The 17,409-nt window shown below is 53.6% G+C and overlaps 1 non-coding gene across 1 annotated transcript; it reads left to right on the top strand.

Moving 5' to 3' along the window:
• Window positions 1-15,193: 15,193 nt before the first annotated feature.
• Window positions 15,194-15,300, top strand: LOC116625961. Its single transcript, XR_004298140.1, has one exon. It is a non-coding gene; the product is annotated as a U6 spliceosomal RNA (small nuclear RNA).
• Window positions 15,301-17,409: the final 2,109 nt, after the last annotated feature.

Raw genomic sequence — 17,409 nt, 5'->3', positions numbered from 1 at the left:
TGCAGCTGGTGGGAATGCAAAGTGGTAGACCCACTGTGGAAAACGACGTGGGGGGATCTAAAAAGGTGAACCATTTACCTACCAAGGGATCTAAGCATTTCATTCCTAGGTTTTTAACACACAGAAATAAAAAACATTTGTCCATATAAACATTTGCACAAGGATCCTCAGGGCTGTCCCACTTTAAGTAGTCAGTGGGTGAGAGTCAGACTGTCTTCATCCCTGCAGGCTGCGTGACACTTAGGAAGTGGCTGTCCTTCTCTGAGCCTCTGTTTCTTCTTCTGTTAACATGGGGGCGATGATAAGAATTTCCACATACCGATAAGCACGTGAAAAGATGCTCTGCCCACGGCAGACACCCAATAAATGCTGGTTTGTGTGATTCAAAAAAAAAAAAAGATACCCAATATCATTAGTTATCAGGGAAATGCAAATCAGAACTACACTGAGATACCAATCCACACCCACGAGGAGAGCTATAATAAAAAAGACAGCACCAAGTGCTGATGAGGACGTGGAGAAACTGAGTCCTTGTGCACCTGCTGGTGGGGATGGAAAATGGTGAAGTCGCTGGGGAAACAATTTGGTCTTTCTTCAGAAAGGTAAACGTGCAATTACCATCCCACCAGCAACTCCAGCCCTAGGCATCTATCCAAGAGAACCGAAAACAGTCGTACAAACAAAATTGTGTACATGCATGTTCGCAGCAACATGGTTCATAACAGCCAAAAGGTGGGAACACCCCAAGTGTCCATCAAAGGATGAGCGTATAAATACTATGAGTCCCCCACGCATGGGAGCGTCCCTCAGCTGCGGGCGGGAGCGAGGCGCCCACACACACGGCCCCGGGGACGGACCCCAAGCCCACGACGCTCAGGGAGGGAACCAGACACAGAAGGCCACACGGGGTGTGAGTCCACGTGTGTGACACGTCCAGAACAGGCTCATCCACGGACGGGAAGGGGGCTCGTGGGGGCCAGGGGCTGGGGAGGGAATGGCTGATGGGGACGGGGCTTCTTTTTCAGGTGATGGACTGTTCTGGAATTAGTGGTAATGGTTGCACAACATAGTAAATATACCAAAACCCACTGAATCGTACTATTTAAAATGGTGAATTTTGGGATGCCTGGGTGGCTCAGTCGGTTAAGCGTCTGCCTTCGGCTCAGGTCATGATCCCAGGGTCCTGGGATCGAGCCCCGCAGCGGGCTCCTTGCTCAGCGGGGAGCCTGCTTCTCCCTCTGCCTGCTGTTCTCCCTGCTTGTTGTCTCTCTCTGACAAATAAATAAATAAAATCTTTAAAAATAAAATAAAATGGTGAATTTTATGGTAGGTAAACTATAGCTTAAAATATATATATATAAACCAATGATGAAAAGAAAACTTCCCACATAGCTTCGCACACAGAAGGCACTCAATAAATGCTCAGAATTGCCATTACAATGGGCTGAATGAACATCATGAAGCCAGTTTTTATTCAACAAACATTTATTGAGCACCTGCTGTGATCTGAGTGCTGGGGACACAAATCCTTGCCCTCAGGGAGCTGGCTTTCTAAGTGGAGTCACACAGATAATAAACATAAATAATTAAAATACAGTCGATCCTTGAAAAACACCCGTTTGAACTGCGCGGGTCCACTTTCACATGATTTTTTTTTTTTTTTTTTTATGTTATGTTAGTCACCATACAATACATCATTGGTTTTTGATGTGGTGATCCACGATCCATTGTTTTCGTATAACACCCAGTGCCCCATGCAGTACGTGCCCCCCTTAATACCCATCACCGGGCTAAACAATCCCCCCTCTCCCCTCCCCTCTAAAACCCTGTTTGTTTCTCAGAGTCCATAGTCTCTCATGGTTCATCTCACATGATTTTTTCTGATAAATACAGCACTATAAATGTATTTTCTGGGGCGCCTGGGTGGCACAGTTGTTAAGCATCTGCCTTCAGCTCAGGTCATGATCCTGGGGTCCTGGGATCGAGTCCCGCGTCGGGCCCCTTGCTCAGCGGGGACCCTGCTTCTCCCTCTGCCGCCTCTCCCCCTGCTTGTGCACTTGCTCTCTTTGCTGAATAAGTGAATAAAATCTTTTAAAAATAATAACAAATGTATTTCTTCCTCCTTATGATTTTCTTTTCCATTTATTTACTTAAGTGATCTCTACGCCCAACACGGGGCTCAAACTCATGAACCCGAGATCAAGAGTCACACACTCCACTGACTGAGCCAGCCAGGCGTCCTTCCTGCTTATGATTTTCTTAACATTTTCTTTCACTGACTCTATTGTAAGTATACAGTAAATAATACATATAACATACAAAATACGTGTCGATCGACTTACGTCATCAGTAAGGCTTTGGGTCAACAGTAGGCTATTGGTAATTGGGTTTTGGGGGAGTCAAAAGTTACGTGCAGATTTTTTTACTGTTTGCCGGGTCAACCCCCTTAGCCCCGTCGTTGTTCAAGAGTCAACTGTATATTGATGTTAGGAGTACATGCTAAAGAGAAGAAAATAAGCAGAGTAGGAGGCTTAGGAAGGGAGTGGAATTTTAGATTCAGGGATTAGGGAAGGGTTCTCTGAGGAAGTGAGGAAGGCACAAGTATATCTATGAGAAGAGCATTCCAGGTAGCAGAGAGAGCCAGTGCAAAGGTCCTGGGGCAGGACTGGGCCTGGAGTGTTGGAGAAACAGTGAGGGGGCCCATGTGGATGGAGCACAGTGAGCAAGGGGGAGAGCGGCAGGAGGGGGTGGGGCAGGTCCTGCAGGGTCTTGGGGGCCTTGGGGAGGATTTGGCTTTCACCCAGGAAAGTGGGAGCCCTGGAGGGCTGTGGGCAGAGGGGGCGGGACCTGACTCAGGTGCTCACAGGCGCCGTCTGGTGGCTGCAGTGGGGAGGACGGACTTGGTGGTGGCGGAGAGTGTGATCAGGACAGAAGCCACTCTGCCGCTGGTACAGGCGGGTGAGGATGAGTCTGGACCAGGAGGAGGCTTGGGAATGGCAGGAAGTGGACTGGTCAGTAATGGCCCAGATTCTGCACCCACAATTTCTGGGCTCACATCTCAGCTCCATGACCTTGAGCCATGACCTTGAGGCTGTGACTCAATCTCTCTCCATTTCCTTTTTTGTAAGACAGGTATGGCAGTTACCTATCTCAGGAGATTGAATTTATGCAAAATGCTTAAAACGAGGCCTGGTCCACAGTAAACAGGCTGCGAGTGTTGGTTTCTGTTACAATAATAATGATAATAGTGATTGTCACCACTCCTTATGCCAGTGGTACAGCTGTCAACCCAGGATCCCTTTCACGCTGACCCCTCCTTCCTCAATTCGCCTCCTGGGGAACATTTAAGGCCCACTCCCAGGTGGATTCCTGGAGGACAAAGACTGGAGCTTTGTCATCTTTGTGTCCCCAGCTCTCAGCTTGGGGCCAGTATCAGGAAGGAGACACCGCAGGAAGGGATGAGTCTCCTGACTCTGGCAAGCAGAGCCCTGCCCGCCCCTACCGGCTCCCCACCTGGGTCCCTTTCTCAGTCCTGGATCCTTCCATGCAAACTTCCTCCCTAGTTCAGAGGCTATCAAGGGCCCGGACTAGCAAACTCCTACCCATCCTTCAAAACCTCAGCTTGAATGCTTGGCAGAAACTTCATTGCCTCCCCACAGACTCCCTAAGCCCCAGACCCTCCCTCCACCTCGGCCCTGCATGACCAGGCTCCTGAGAATGTTACTATCCTAGCATGCCCCAGAAACTCCCCTCCTGGCCTCATCCTTCTCAATTAGACTGAACTTGCTGCGGTCCCTACAAACCCTCCGTTAGGCTCATACCTTGAGCATTTGCATATGCTATAGAGTCTGCCTGGAGCATGCTCCTCACCCTCTCTGCTTTGCCAACTTCCAACAGCTCCTTCCCAACATCTTCTCCTCCAGGCAGCCTTCCCTCCCTAGCCCCTACACACAGAACCCAATCTCCCACTCCTGAGGATCCCAGCCCCAAGTCCCACCCTCTGCTCCAGCCCCTACCCCACAGGGTTGGGAGCATCTGTGACTGGTCCTGTCTCCCTCAGACTAGGGGTTTCTCAATAGCTGGAAGTGCTGAACTTCTATTTACCCTTCAAAACCCCAGCTTAAATGTACCCACCTCTGCATAAACTTTGCCAATCTCCTTCTGACAACTGCTTCATTCCTTCCCTGGGGTTTCCCTAGCCTCAGGGCCCCTCTTCTGCCCCTTCGAGCTAACAGCATCCATGTCCAGTTCTGCCTTCTCCAAATGGCCAGACCTCAGGATCTGCCCACCATGTGGCTGGTCACAGAAGGGGCATCAAGGAATATACTAAATAGGAAGGAAGGGAAGGAGGGAGGGAGGGAGGGAGGGAGGAAAGAAGGAAGGAAGGAAAGAAGGAAGAGAATGCCTGACTGAGGTCTTGCATTTTACTAATCCCGGCTGTTCTGAGACCTCAGGCAAATAACCAAGCCAAGACTTTGCCTTAAAAAAAAGGGGGGGGGAAAGCTGAGGTGCCTGAGTGGTGCAGTTGGTTAAGCCTCCAATACTTGGCTTCAGCTCAGCTCGTGATTTCAGGGCTGTGATCTCGGGATCGTGAGATGGAGCCCCACGTCGGGCTCCGTGCTGAGCAGGTAGTCTGTTTGGGATTCTCTCCCCCCCATTGCCTCTCCCCCACTTGCTCGCTCTCAAATAAATACACTCTTAAAAAAAAAAAGAAAAAGAAGACACTATTAATCCAGGATTCTTTTGTAGGAGGGTGGTATTTAGAGGCCAATATCTGGGTTAAGGGTGCTCATTGCACCTGGGGTGTTTCTCCCCCAAAGCCCCCTTGGTGAACGGAGCAGGAGAACACATCAATGGAAATAAATGTATACACAGCCAGTCCTCATTATTCTTATATTCTGTACTCGAAAATTCGCCTACTCACCGACGTTTATTTGCAGCCCTAAAATCACTAACTCGAGGCACTTTTCAGTCATTTGCGGGCGTGCGCAGAGCGGCAAAAAGCATGAGCCACCCCACGTGCACGTTCCCAGCTGGGGTGGAGAAAGGTGACACTCTGCCTTCTTGTTTTTTCTTTTTCTTTTTAAAGATTTTATTTATTTATTTATCAGAGAGAGAGATAGAGCGAGAGCACAAGCAGGGGGAGTGGGAGAGGGAGAAGCAGGCTCGCTGCTGGGCAGGGAGCCCGATGTGGGACTCGATCCCAGGACCCTGGGATCATGACCTGAGCCAAAGGCAGATGCTTAACCGACTGAGCCACCAGACATCCCTGCCCTCTTGTTTTTTCAGCTCAGACTGTAAACCAGCCTCCTTTTCATGGTGCATTGAGTTTGTTTGCATCTTTCTGCTTTTTGTGGGTGATTTTGCTGTTTGCACTGGGCCCCAGGCCTCCCATGCTGCCTGGTGTCCCTAAGCTCCAGACGGCTGTGACTTGGCTTACTGAGAAAGCGCTGCCCCAGGACAAGCTTCGTTTGTGGTGAGCTGTCGGCCGTGGGTTCGGTGTTGTGAATCCACAGCCGACATTAAATACGGAGTCTCGAAACAGACACACGCATGACACAAGTTCACATACTGATGGGTTGACGAAGGTGCTGTGACCAGGGGCTCATAGGAAGCTCACGCCAGATCTCTTCCTGGAGCCCTTCTTCTGCACTCACTAATTCCGCATCCGCGGCAACTTGACTTTGCTGTGAATCACAAGCATGGACCGTACATACATCCTGCCTCGCTCTATATGACGACCCAAAACAGTAAGACCTCCCCCCCTCTCAATGCTGCACTTTTGGGATGACCATTGCTCATCACAGAGCAATCAGCACATGTTGCACGCCTTCAGGAGATATTCATCTCCCCCCGTGCTGTTCTTCGGGGAGGGAAACTGAGGCATGGAGGGGTGGACTTGGGTCTGGCCCAGCATCCTCCCCAGCCTGCTGGTGTGCCCAGAAACTCTCGAGGGCGTGGCTGCAAAGACTTTCAGTTCTGAGCTTTCTTTGAAACTCTTCCCTTATGACTCCTTATCTGTGTCCAGCAATAAAAGTCACCAAGGTTCACTGGTGGGTGGGGGCTGCGGGCAGATAAGGGCAGACACGTGGGCAGCGCGACCCCGGTGCCCTCGGCAGGCAGGCGCAGCAAGCATCCCCGGAACGTTCTCCCAGCCAGCCTCCTTGCCCACCACCGCGTGCACGGGCGCATCTCGTCCTGTGGACCACCGCCGCAGGAAGCGGCCAGTCTTCCCTTCTTGCCCGAGAATCAGGCCTGCAAGGGGTTCCAGCGGGGTGGGCACACGGGGCAGGTATAGTGCAGCCTGGGGAGGATTGCTGAATTTAGCAGAGAAAATCTACTCGACGTCCAGTTACATGGCAACTTCAAATAAACAATGAATAATCTTTTAGTGTATGAACATCCCTTGCTCATTTAACTGGGCGCCCCATAGTCCATCTGGCAGCCAGAAACCCAGGCAAAGTCCTTGCTCTGCCCGCGCCCCACCCCAGCCCCACCCCAGCACCAGGCCCCGCAGTCCTGGATCCAGGCCCCTCTCTCGAACCCAACCCTCAGCCCTGCGCAGCTCTTTTCCCCTACCCAAGCAGGTTTGGGCTTTTTCTTTGTTTGTGATAGTTTTTCTTAATACTGTTCAGTTGTAGGGGCACCTGGGTGGCTCAGCCATTAAGCGTCTGCCTTTGGCTCAGGTCATGGTCTCAGGGTCCTGGGATTGAGCCCCGCATCGGGCTCCCTGCTCCGCAGGAAGCCTGCTTCTCCCTCTCCCACTCCCCCTTCTTGTGTTCCCTCTCTTGCTGTGTCTTTCTCTGTCAAATAAATAAATAAAATCTTTAAAAAAAAATACTGTTAAGTTGTAGTAAAATGCACATGACATAAAACTTACCACTTTAATCATCTCTAAGCGCACAGCTCCGCGGCATGAAGCCCACTCACACCGTCCTGCGACCACCCCCACCCTCCGTCTCCAGAACTTTCCATCTCCCCACACAGAGACTCTGTCCCCATGAAGCACGGACTTCCCACCCCCTGCCTCAGCCCCGGCTCCCACCCTCTCCTCTCTGTGGACGGGCCTCCTCTGGGGACCTCCTGGGAGTGGGGTCCTGCGGGATGTGTCCTTTGGGGTCTGGCTCTTCTCACTGAGCGCGGTGTCCTCGGGGTCCCTCCACGTCATGGCAGGTGTCAGGGTCCCTTCCTTTCTAAGGCTGGATCGTGTTCCAGCGTGTGGACAGACCGCACCGTGTTTATTCATTCACCTGCTGGGACACTGAGGTTGTTTCTACCTCTTGGCTGTTGTGAGTCACGCTGCTGTGAACACAGGCGTGCAAATACGTCTTCAGGTCCCTGCTTTCAGTTCTCCCGGGTAGATACCTGGAGAGGAGTTGCTGGTCAGACAGTCACTCTGTGTTTAATATTTTGAGGGACAGCCAGACTGTTTCCCGCAGTGCTGCACTGTTCCCCATCCCCACCAGCCATGCACCAGGACTCTGCGTCCTCACCAACCCTTATTCCTTTCTGGCTTTTTTGTTGTTGGTTTTTTCTTGTTTTGTTTTTTTGTTTTCGTTTTTTTTTATTACTCTAGCTGTCCTAGTGGGTATGAGGTGATATCTCACTGTGGTTTTGATTTGCATTTCCCTGATGACTCATGATGGTGAGCATCTTTTCGTGTGCTTCTTGGACATGAGTAGATAGATCCCTTTGGAGAAAAGTCCCTTGCCCGCGTTTTAACTGGGTTAGTCTGGCTCGCTCTGAAACCTCACCAATGTGCCATCGGGCTGCCGGCGTGCCTTCGCATCATGCATGTAAGATGTGTCATGCGGTGACCCCATCACACTAGCCTCTCCTGCAGTCGGAGGGCTTCACGGGCTGGGCCCCCCCTTGGGTCCCAGCCTATACGCCGAGCCATCATTTTTGTCCATCTGCTGGTCAAGGGATCAACGTAATCAGTCAAGACCCACATTTCTCTTTGGAAATGACACAGAATAGAAACGAGCCTGGTGCATCGTGCTTTTCGAGGGCAAGGGGCGTCTCGTGTACCTTTTACTGGGGTGACGCATGTGTTGAAATGTGTGCCCCAAGCGAGTGCACGTATGCATATGTATATGTGCGCACATTTTTAACTAGGAGGAGAGAGGTCATGGCCAAGAAAAGCTCGAAGGCTCCCCACCCCCCGCTGCTTCTTTTTTCAGAACTTAATCCTTGCACGTGTGATGAGCTGATTCGCTAGAATGGTGATTCTCTGTTGAGCATGATTTTGCCAAGAGACAGTCAGCAATGTTGGTGACCTTCTGACCTGATTCTGCCCGCAGGGGACGCTGGGGCCACCATGTCCAGGAACATCCATGGTCATCACGACTGGGGTGCTCCTGGCATCGAGTGGGTGGGGGGCGCTGCTCGGCCCTCCCCAGTGCCCACCCCAGAGGACATCCGGCCCCAACGCCCAAGTGCGGAGGGAAGGACCCGGGACCGGACTGTGCTGGCCGCGCCAGGTCGAGCGCCCGGGCCACTCCTGCGCAAGCCCGGGATGCTCGGGTCCCTGTGCCACGCTGCCCCCGTGTGGACGGTCATGGCACGGGCACCGCCTGACCTTGGGGAGGGTCTCCCCCCTGGGCGGCCCACCATCTCTTTCTCCTGGGATGGCAATATTCTAGCTCCAGGCTGTCCCGCATGCTGGCCTCTCGTAGCCGCCCAGCCCTGAGATGCGGCCAGGGCAACTGAGGAACTGAGTTTCTAGTTTCTTGTCATTGCAATTCACGGACATTTGCGGGCTAACAGCCGCAGCTGCCCCGCGGTGACCCGACTTACAGCCCAGTCTGTACAGAAAGCCGTTTGTCCTCGGGCAGCAGGGGTCCGTGTATGCGGCTGTAGCGTCCGTGGGTTGGTAGACACGTGTGTATTTAGGCCCACGTTTTTGAATTCTTGTGTATTTAGCACCTACCGGCACCAGACCCTGCTCTGAGCACTGAACTCTCATCGCCTCAAGTCTCGTCTCAAATAAGCACTGACAACATGCCCATTTTATAGAAGGAGAAACTGAGGGTCAGAGAGGACAGCGGCCCAAGTGCTCATACCTCTGGGCTAAGCCCCGGCTAAGGTACCCTCTGGCCTTATTTCATTCCATCCCACAACTTTCTGCAACTTGTATGACTCCCATTTTGCAGAGGAGGAGACTGAGGCCCACTCACTCAGCAAGCAGAAGGCCAGCGTGAGGGGCCCCTGGCCCGCTTGGTCAGAAGAGCGTGCGACTCTTGATCTTGGGGTTGTGAGTTTGAGCCCCATGTTAGGTGCAGAGATGACCTAAAAATAAAATATATATATATATATTTTTTTAAGATTTTATTTATTTATTTGACAGAAAGAGACACAGCTAGAGAGGGAACACAAGCAGGGGGAGTGGGTGAGGGAGAAGCAGGCTTCCCGCCCAGCAGGGAGCCCGATGTGGGGCTCGATCCCAGGACCCTGAGATCATGACCTGAGCCGAAGGCAGACGCTTAACGACTGAGCCACCCAGGTGCCCCAAAATAAAATATTTTTTAATAAAAAAAGAAAAGAAAGAAGAAACAATGCCAGGGTGAGGATTTCCCACATCAGTCTACTAACCATGGCGCTAACGTGCCTCCCTCGAGTGGTCTGCAGGGTCCTGGGGAGGGTCACAGGGCGGGGCTGGGGGGTGGGTATACGGATGGGACTGGGAACGAGGCCAACTGGAGTTGGAACCTCAACTCTGTCAGTTCCTAGCTGTGTGACCTTACAGAGGTGTTTGCCCTCTCTGAGCCTCTGGGTCTCTTCAACTGTAACCATGCCTTCCTGGGGCTATTCCGGGGATTAAACTAGATAACTTGTCCTAGTTTGCTGGGCAGTGTAACCCAGGCTGAGTGGCTTAAACAAGGGACATTTGTCTCCTCTTGGTTCCAGAGATCAAGGTGTCCAGAGGGCCGTGTCTGGTGAGGGCTCTCTCTTTGGGGGACAGTGTTCACCTTCTCGCTGTGTGCTCACATGGAGGGGTCCCTCATCCCCTTCCCAGGGCGCTAATCCCACCAGGGGGCCCCAGCTTCATGCCCTCACCTGACCCTCAGCACCTCTCAAAGGCCTGACCTCCAAATACCGTCCCACTAGGGGGGCAGCGTTTCCACACGAGCCTATGGTGGGGGACACAGTTCATGACACAGCGCGCGTGCAAACCACGGAGGACTCTGACCACGTTCCGTAGGGATCGCTGGCTGGTGGGACCAGCATGGCGGCTGAGGTTCAAATCCTGGTTCTTCTATTCACCAGCCGTGTGCTCTGGGGCCCGTGGCTCAAATTCTCTGGGCCTCTGGGTCTTGGTCTCCTCAGCTGTAAGATGGGAGAGAAAACCGTGCCCACCTCGAGCGCTTGGAACAACGTTGGGGATGTGAGTGAGCTTGATGGGCCATGGCCACTTACGATGGAGGGGGTGTTTATGGGGTTAGAGGGCAGGCGGGTGGCATCTGGGCACCTGGGAGCCAGGACTGGGGCCCTGGGTCCTGCGGGAGATGCACTATCTTCTCATCCACTAGATGGATGAGAAAGACGCCCAGAGAGGGACAGACGCTTATCCAGAGCCACACAGCCCACCAGTCACAAAGCTGCAGCTGACACTTGGCCCTTGGGTGTCTTGGGGGAGGCAGCGAGGGCCTCTGGAGGGCAGGGCAGGTGGGCGGCCACATTTCCTGTTCCCTGCAGTCCCCAAATGTCCCCATATGTCCCCAGAGACCAGCCCCCTGGCAGCAGCCTCCTAATCGCTGTGCCTAGTTACCCCACGGCCCCAGGGAAATGCTGGGAACACCTTTTAAAGGCCCTTAAGCACCCCAACAGCAGCTCCCGGCCCTGCCAATGCCTGGATCCCAAGGGCACAGCCAGAAGCTCCAGGGAAAGGGGGAAGCACAAAAACAGAGCCCAGTCATTGTCAAGTGCAGCCCGGCTGGTGGCAGCCGGCCTAGAGGCTTGGGGCCCCCCTCCCTGCCCCCAACCTGGCAGGGTGACCACCAGCCGGCCGCACTCTCCCTGAGCCTCTGCTGCCCGCATATGCAAAATGGGTTACTAGTAAGTGAATTAAGGCACGGAGGAGAAGACCAGAGCGGCTCCCGGCCCGTGGGAGACCCTATCGTCACGCCACCCTATCGTCATGAATGCTGTCTGTCTGTCCCTTCCGGCCCTCACAGTGGCAGGCAGAGCACACAAGGGCCGGGAGCACTGCTCGGGGCTAACGCTGCCTGGTGAGGACAGGGGACCTCGGAGCCCCCCCAGGGCGGGGGGAGCGCGAGGGGGCGGCCGCTCTGGAAGGCAGTCGGGCAGTTCCTCAAAAAACGTAAAACGTGGGGTGTCCCTCTGACCCAGCGGTCCCACTCCTGGGTGTCCACCCAAGAGAAACAAGAACCCGTGTCCACACAAAAACCTGCTCACCGTGTTCACAGCAGCAGGATCCACAACAGCCTCCAAGTGGAAAGACCCCAAGTGTCCATCAACGGATAAAGGGACACACACAGCATGTCCACCACGCATGGGAGCATCCCTCGGCCACCAGCAGGAGTGAGGCGCCCACACGTGCGGCCCCGGGGACGGACCCTGAGCCCACGACACTCAGGGAGGGAACCAGACACGGAAGGCCACACGGGGTGTGAGTCCATGTGGGTGACACATCCAGAACAGGCTCATCCACGGACGGGAAGGGGGCTCGTGGGGGCCGGGGTATGGGGGGGTATGGGGAGGGACTACTCTGGGGAAAGGGATTCCTTGCAGGTGATGGAATGTTCTGGAATTAGATAGTAGTGAGTTGCACAACTCAGTGAATGTACTAACAACCAGAGTGAATGGACCCCGAGGACACTGGGCTCAGTGAGAGGAGCCAGACCCCGAAGGACACATCCCGCAGGACCCCACTCCCAGGAGGTCCCCAGAGGAGTCCCGTCCACAGAGACAGAGAGGAGAGGGTGGGAGCCAGGGCTGGGGCAGGGGGTGGGGAGTCCGTGCTTCGTGGGGACAGAGTCTCTGTGTGGGGAGATGGAAAGTTCTGGGGGGTGGGGGTGGTCGCAGGACAGGGTGAGTGTGCTTCATGCCGCTGAGCTGTGTGCTTAGAGACGGTTGAGGGGTACCTGGCTGGCTCAGTGAATAGAACATGGGACTCTTGATCTCAGGGTTGGGAGTTTCAGCCCCACCTTGAGTGTAGAGATTACTTTAAAAAAATGGTTGAAATGGCACATTTTTGTTTATCCAGTCATCTATTTGTGGATATTTGTTTCTACTTCAAGCTATTGTAAATAATTCTGCTGCCAACATGGGTATATTAGTATCCGCAGAATTCCTGCTTTCAATTCTTTTGGGTCCTTATCCAGGGGTGGACTCACTGGGTCGGAGGGTGATTTTTGTTTTTTTTAAAGATTTTACTTATTCATCAGAGACAGAGAGAGAGGCAGAGGGAGAAGCAGGCTCCCTGCTGAGCGGGGAGCCTGATGCGGGACTCGATCCCAGGACCCTGGGATCATGACCCGAGCCGAAGGCAGACGCTCAACCATCTGAGCCACCCAGGCGCCCTCCATGCTTAACTTTTTAAGGAACCACGGGACTGTCTTCCCCAGGGGCCGCCCCCCCCCCCACCAAGCCGTGCACCAAGGCTCCAACTTCTCCGCATCCTCAGCGACACTGGGTGTTTTCAGGTTTCTTCTATTAACCATCCTGGGGGCAGGGAGTGGTGTCTCACTGAGGTTTCAATGCATTCCCGGATGGCCAGTGATGTGGAGCGTCTTTTCAGGGACGTCTGGCCATCTGTATGTCATCTCTGCAGAAATGTCTGTTCAGGTCCTTTGCGCATTCTCGCAATGGCAATGGTGTTCCATGGTGGCAATAAACCACCATTGGGTGGTTTATTTTGTGTTGTTGTTTATATATTTCAGACAATGGACTCATACCAGGATTTGCAACAATGTTCTCCCATTCTGTGAGTTGTCTTTTCATTCCCTTGATGGCTCCTCTGATGCACAGAAGTTTTTAATTTCTGTGAAGTCTTGTGTGTCTAATTTTCCTTTCCTTGACTTTTTTTTTTTTTTAAGTCGGCTCCACACCCAGTGTGGAGCCCAACGCAGGGCTTGAACTCACGACCCTGAGACCAAGACCCGAGCTGAGATTAACAGTGGGATGATCGACGGATGGAGCCACCCAGGCCGGCTCGCTTCGGCGCTGGCTCTGCCATTCGTCCCTGCCACCCCGCCTCTTGGCAGCTCCATCAGTGCCCCCCAGCACTGCCCACCCTGAATCTCCATCAATGCCCCCTCCCAACCCCCTGCCGGAACTAGCTCCCCTCTGCTCTCCGGGGGCTATTGCTGCCAGCCCAGCATGTCCACTAGGCAGTGCCGGGGCTCGTGATAGTTTAGGCGCCCATGAAAATGTGTTCATTTCCTCCAGAATCAGAGCAAATGATGAATACAATAATCATGACTATATCATCACACATCCGCCCTGGATTATATCTGTCTGTACACCAATGCCGCCATGAAACACCACCTTTAATGTTTTCCGTGGAGGAAGGGACCCGCAGAGGTCCTGGTGCCACCCCGCATCCTGCTCTCCTGGAAGCTGCCAGAGGGAGGTTTCGAAAGCCAAACGGGACCGTGTTGCCCTCTCGCGATACCTGAAAACCTTCCGTGGCCCCCCAGCAGCCTCCCAGTGAACACAGCGTCCAAGCACCTGGGTGGCCTGTCCCCTCCTCTCCCCATCGCCTCCCCTCCAGCCCCTCCCGCTGCCCCTGGGCCTTGGCACGAGCTGTCTCCTCCAACCCATCACTTGTCGCCTAGGTAACCCCCACATCATTCACTCTGGGGGGAAGCCCTCCCCACCAACGGCCCGGCCCCCAGCCAAGGTCAGTTCCATTGTTATAAACCCTCCTGGAAAGAAGCTCCCCGCCCCCCCTCCCCCCGCCTCCTTCTCTAAAGTTGCCATTTGGCTCTCAAGCAGCAAGAACCCCCACCCCAGCGCCGCTACACTGACGCTGGACAGGGTCACTCTCTGGGGGCGTCCCGGGCAGTGGGGGGCTGAGGGGCGTCTCGGGCCCCACCCCCTCCATACTAGGAGCCCTGTCCCAGTGTGACAACCACAGAGGTCCCCAGATGTTGCCAAACGTCCCCTGCAGGCAGAATCTCCCCAGTTGGGAGCTACCGCACCGGAGCCTAGAGCCGCAATCAGATACACGCCCGCCTCCCGCGCCTGCGCGCCAGGCTGCCGTCGCCCTCCCTGCGGCCCCAGGGCCCCGCACATGCTACGCGCGAAAGGCTCGGCCCTGGTCAGGCCTTTTCCAGCTGCCCCGGGGGCTGAAAGAGCGGGACTCAGGAGGACGATGCTACGGGGCGATTGTGCCCCCCCCAAGCCCCCCAGGGTGGTTGCATTTGGAGGTGGGGCTTGTCGGAGGTGATTAAGCAAAGCGAGGTCACAGGGTGCGGCCCTGATCTGATAGCACCGGTGGCCTTGCGAGGGAGGCCAGCCCTGCCCACGTGCACACGCGGAGGAGGAGAGGCCCGTGAACACACAGCCGGAGCCGCCAGCCAGGGGCAGAGCTCCCGGCGACCTCCTCTGCCGCCGGCACCTGGGTGGTGGACTTTCCGGGCTCAGAACGGTGAGAAATCAGGGTTTATGGTTTATAAGCGGCCCAGCCGCAGCGCTTTGTAAGGGCGGAAGGCCCGGGCTGACCAAGACTCAGCCTGCCTTGCTGCGCCAGGCCTCATCCTAAGAAAGATGATCTTCATATCAAGCAAGATTTACTGAGCACCTACTGTGTGACAAGCTCTGTGCAGGGAACGAAAAAGCCTCAATGCCTGCCTTGTGGAGCTGACCTTCTGGTGGAGACAATAAACACATACAGGAAAATGTAAAGACAGAGATGTTCTTATAAAGAAAAACAGAGAAGGGGAGTGAATGGATGTTGGCCTATATTAAGGAGGCCCAAGATGGCCTGTGTGAGAAAGTGAGGGATGGGCCAGGTGATTTCGAGAGGAAGAGCCTCCCAGGCAGCAGGCATAGCCCGTGCAAAGGCCCTGGGGCAGCACCGGGCCTGGTGTGTTGAAGGAAGGGGTCCTTGTGGCTGGAGCAGAGTGAGCAAGGTGGGGGGGAGGACAGGGAGGGGACCAGGCAGGTGATGAGGGGCCTTGGGGACCGCAGGGAGAACTTTGGGTCTCACTGAAAGTACATTAGGGTGCTCTCTTCGGCAGCACACACGCTAACATTGGAATGATACAGAGAAGATTAGCATGGCCCCTGCATAAGAATGTCACACAAATTCATGAAATGTTCCACATTTTAAAAAATTTAAGCCAAAAATTATAGGTTTCTTTATTTTTCACTAAATAGGCAATTGTAATACGTGGTATAATGAAATGGACAGAATAAATATTCAATTTAGTTTTCCATCCATGAGAATCTCAGAGCAAAATCATAGTTATTTTGTAAAAAGAAAAGAAAGTAATAAAACATATGAGGGGATCTAGGGAGGGACACCACCTCATCTCTGTGTTCAAAACTCTCCCTCTGAGCCTGGTTCCCCTGCTGGAGAAGGGGTTAAACTATGGAAAGAGGGAAGAAATAATCCTGGGGCCGTGCAATAGGATTGGAGCGATCAGCGGGAACTCTCAGTTCCTAAGACAGACAGCTGAGAGACAGACGGACGACCAGTAGGTAATAGATAACATGGTAAGTGGATGATGGCGGGAGAGATAATACATAACCGCATGATGGATAACTGATAAGATCAATAGATGATTGATAGATTGATAGGTAGGCTATAGATTTAAATGACAACGCGTGAATGGGAGTGTGTGTGGGTATTGCTCAGCCCTGCTCACTGGAGGGTTCCGGAAACAGCAAATCCCCGAAGTCTGAGCGTACCCGGCACCCCGTTCTTGGTTCCCAAATATCATTCTCCACTGAAGGGAAGCAGGCTCGGGGAGAGAGGGCCTAGACCAGAAACAGGGCCAGGGAACAACAAGCTGAGCTTGCTCAGAGAGTGGAGCACATATCCAATGACCCAGGGGGGACAGATTCAGGGACAACTAGATTCTGGGTATATTTGTAAAGCTGGACCCAGTGGGGTCACTCAAGGATCTTAACAGTATACCTGCTTTTGTTACTTAATTAACATTAACGGGGCGCCTGGGTGGCTCAGTCAGTGAAGCGTCTATCTTCGGCTCAGATCATGATCCCGGGGTCCTGGGATTGAGTCCTGCACCGGGCTCCCCGCTCAGCGGGGAGCTTGCTTCTCCCTCTCCCTCTGCCTCTCTCTCTCTCCCTCTGTCTCTCATGAATAAATAAATAAATAAAAATCTTTAAAGAAAAAATAATAGAATCCATCCTCGTTCCCCCTGAGCCTCAGTGTCCTCATCTGGAATATGGGGGAAATAATCAGTGTGTCATCCATTCATCGCAGAAATACCTGGGCTACTCTGGCCAGATCCCCGCTGCATGCTGGGGCGCCCAGGACACAAGACAGGCTCTCCTGGATCGTTTTACTATGATGGGGGGACAGTGAATAAACAAGGCCATAGCTCAACGTGGTTTTTTCAGAGTCATATCTGATGCTTCAAATAATAATAAAACAGGGAGACATAATGAGGAACGATTTGGATGATGGTGTTTTTTGTCCTCCCACCAAACTGGTCAGAGAAGGCCTCACTGAGAATGCCAATGTCAGGGCATGTCACGTGATGCACCCTGGCCAACCGGACTCCACGGGCCACCCACCTTGAACCCAGGTGTCCCATGCCAGCCACATGTGCAAAGTGCTTTTCCAGGTGGTGCACCCATTCATTCGTTCTGTCCTGTGTTCATTCACCCATTCACCGCTCCTCCAGCCCCTTAGGGTGAGCCAGGCCCCATCCTGGGTGCTGGGGATATGGCCGTGGCCCACACAGACCAAAATCCCTGCCTCTTGGAGCTGACATTCCAGTGGCAGAGAGAACCCACAAAATCAACCCCTAACACCCTTCATCTGTCAGATAGTGATGAGTCTAGGGGAGGGAAGGTGGAGCCCTTACTGGTTTGGGGAGGACAGGCCTGGGGAGGGGGGAAGCAGGTGAAGTGGGTGGTGAGTGCAGGATTGGATCCTGTTATTATTTAAAACTTCGAAATTTTGGGGGGGCACCTGGGTGGCTCAGTCAGTGAAGCGTCTACCTTCTGCTCGGATCATGATCTCAGGGTCCTGGGATCAAGCCCCGCATCCGGCTCCTTGCTCAGCGGGGAGTCTCCCTCTCCCACTCCCCCTGCTTGTGCTCTCTCTCTCTCTGTGTCAAATAAATAAATAAACTCTTTTTAAAAATTAAAAAAAAAAGAGGACAACAGCAAGCATTGGCAAAGACGTGGAGAAATCGAAACCCGCCTGCCCGGCTGGGGGGTGGGGTGGGACGTGAGACGGGGCCC

Source organism: Phoca vitulina, unplaced genomic scaffold, assembly GCF_004348235.1.
Source record: "Phoca vitulina isolate PV1807 unplaced genomic scaffold, GSC_HSeal_1.0 scaffold81, whole genome shotgun sequence".
In the NCBI taxonomy this organism is placed as follows: domain Eukaryota; kingdom Metazoa; phylum Chordata; class Mammalia; order Carnivora; family Phocidae; genus Phoca; species Phoca vitulina.
Note: the sequence above shows the minus strand (reverse complement) of the source record. Positions and strands in the feature narration are given on the sequence as shown.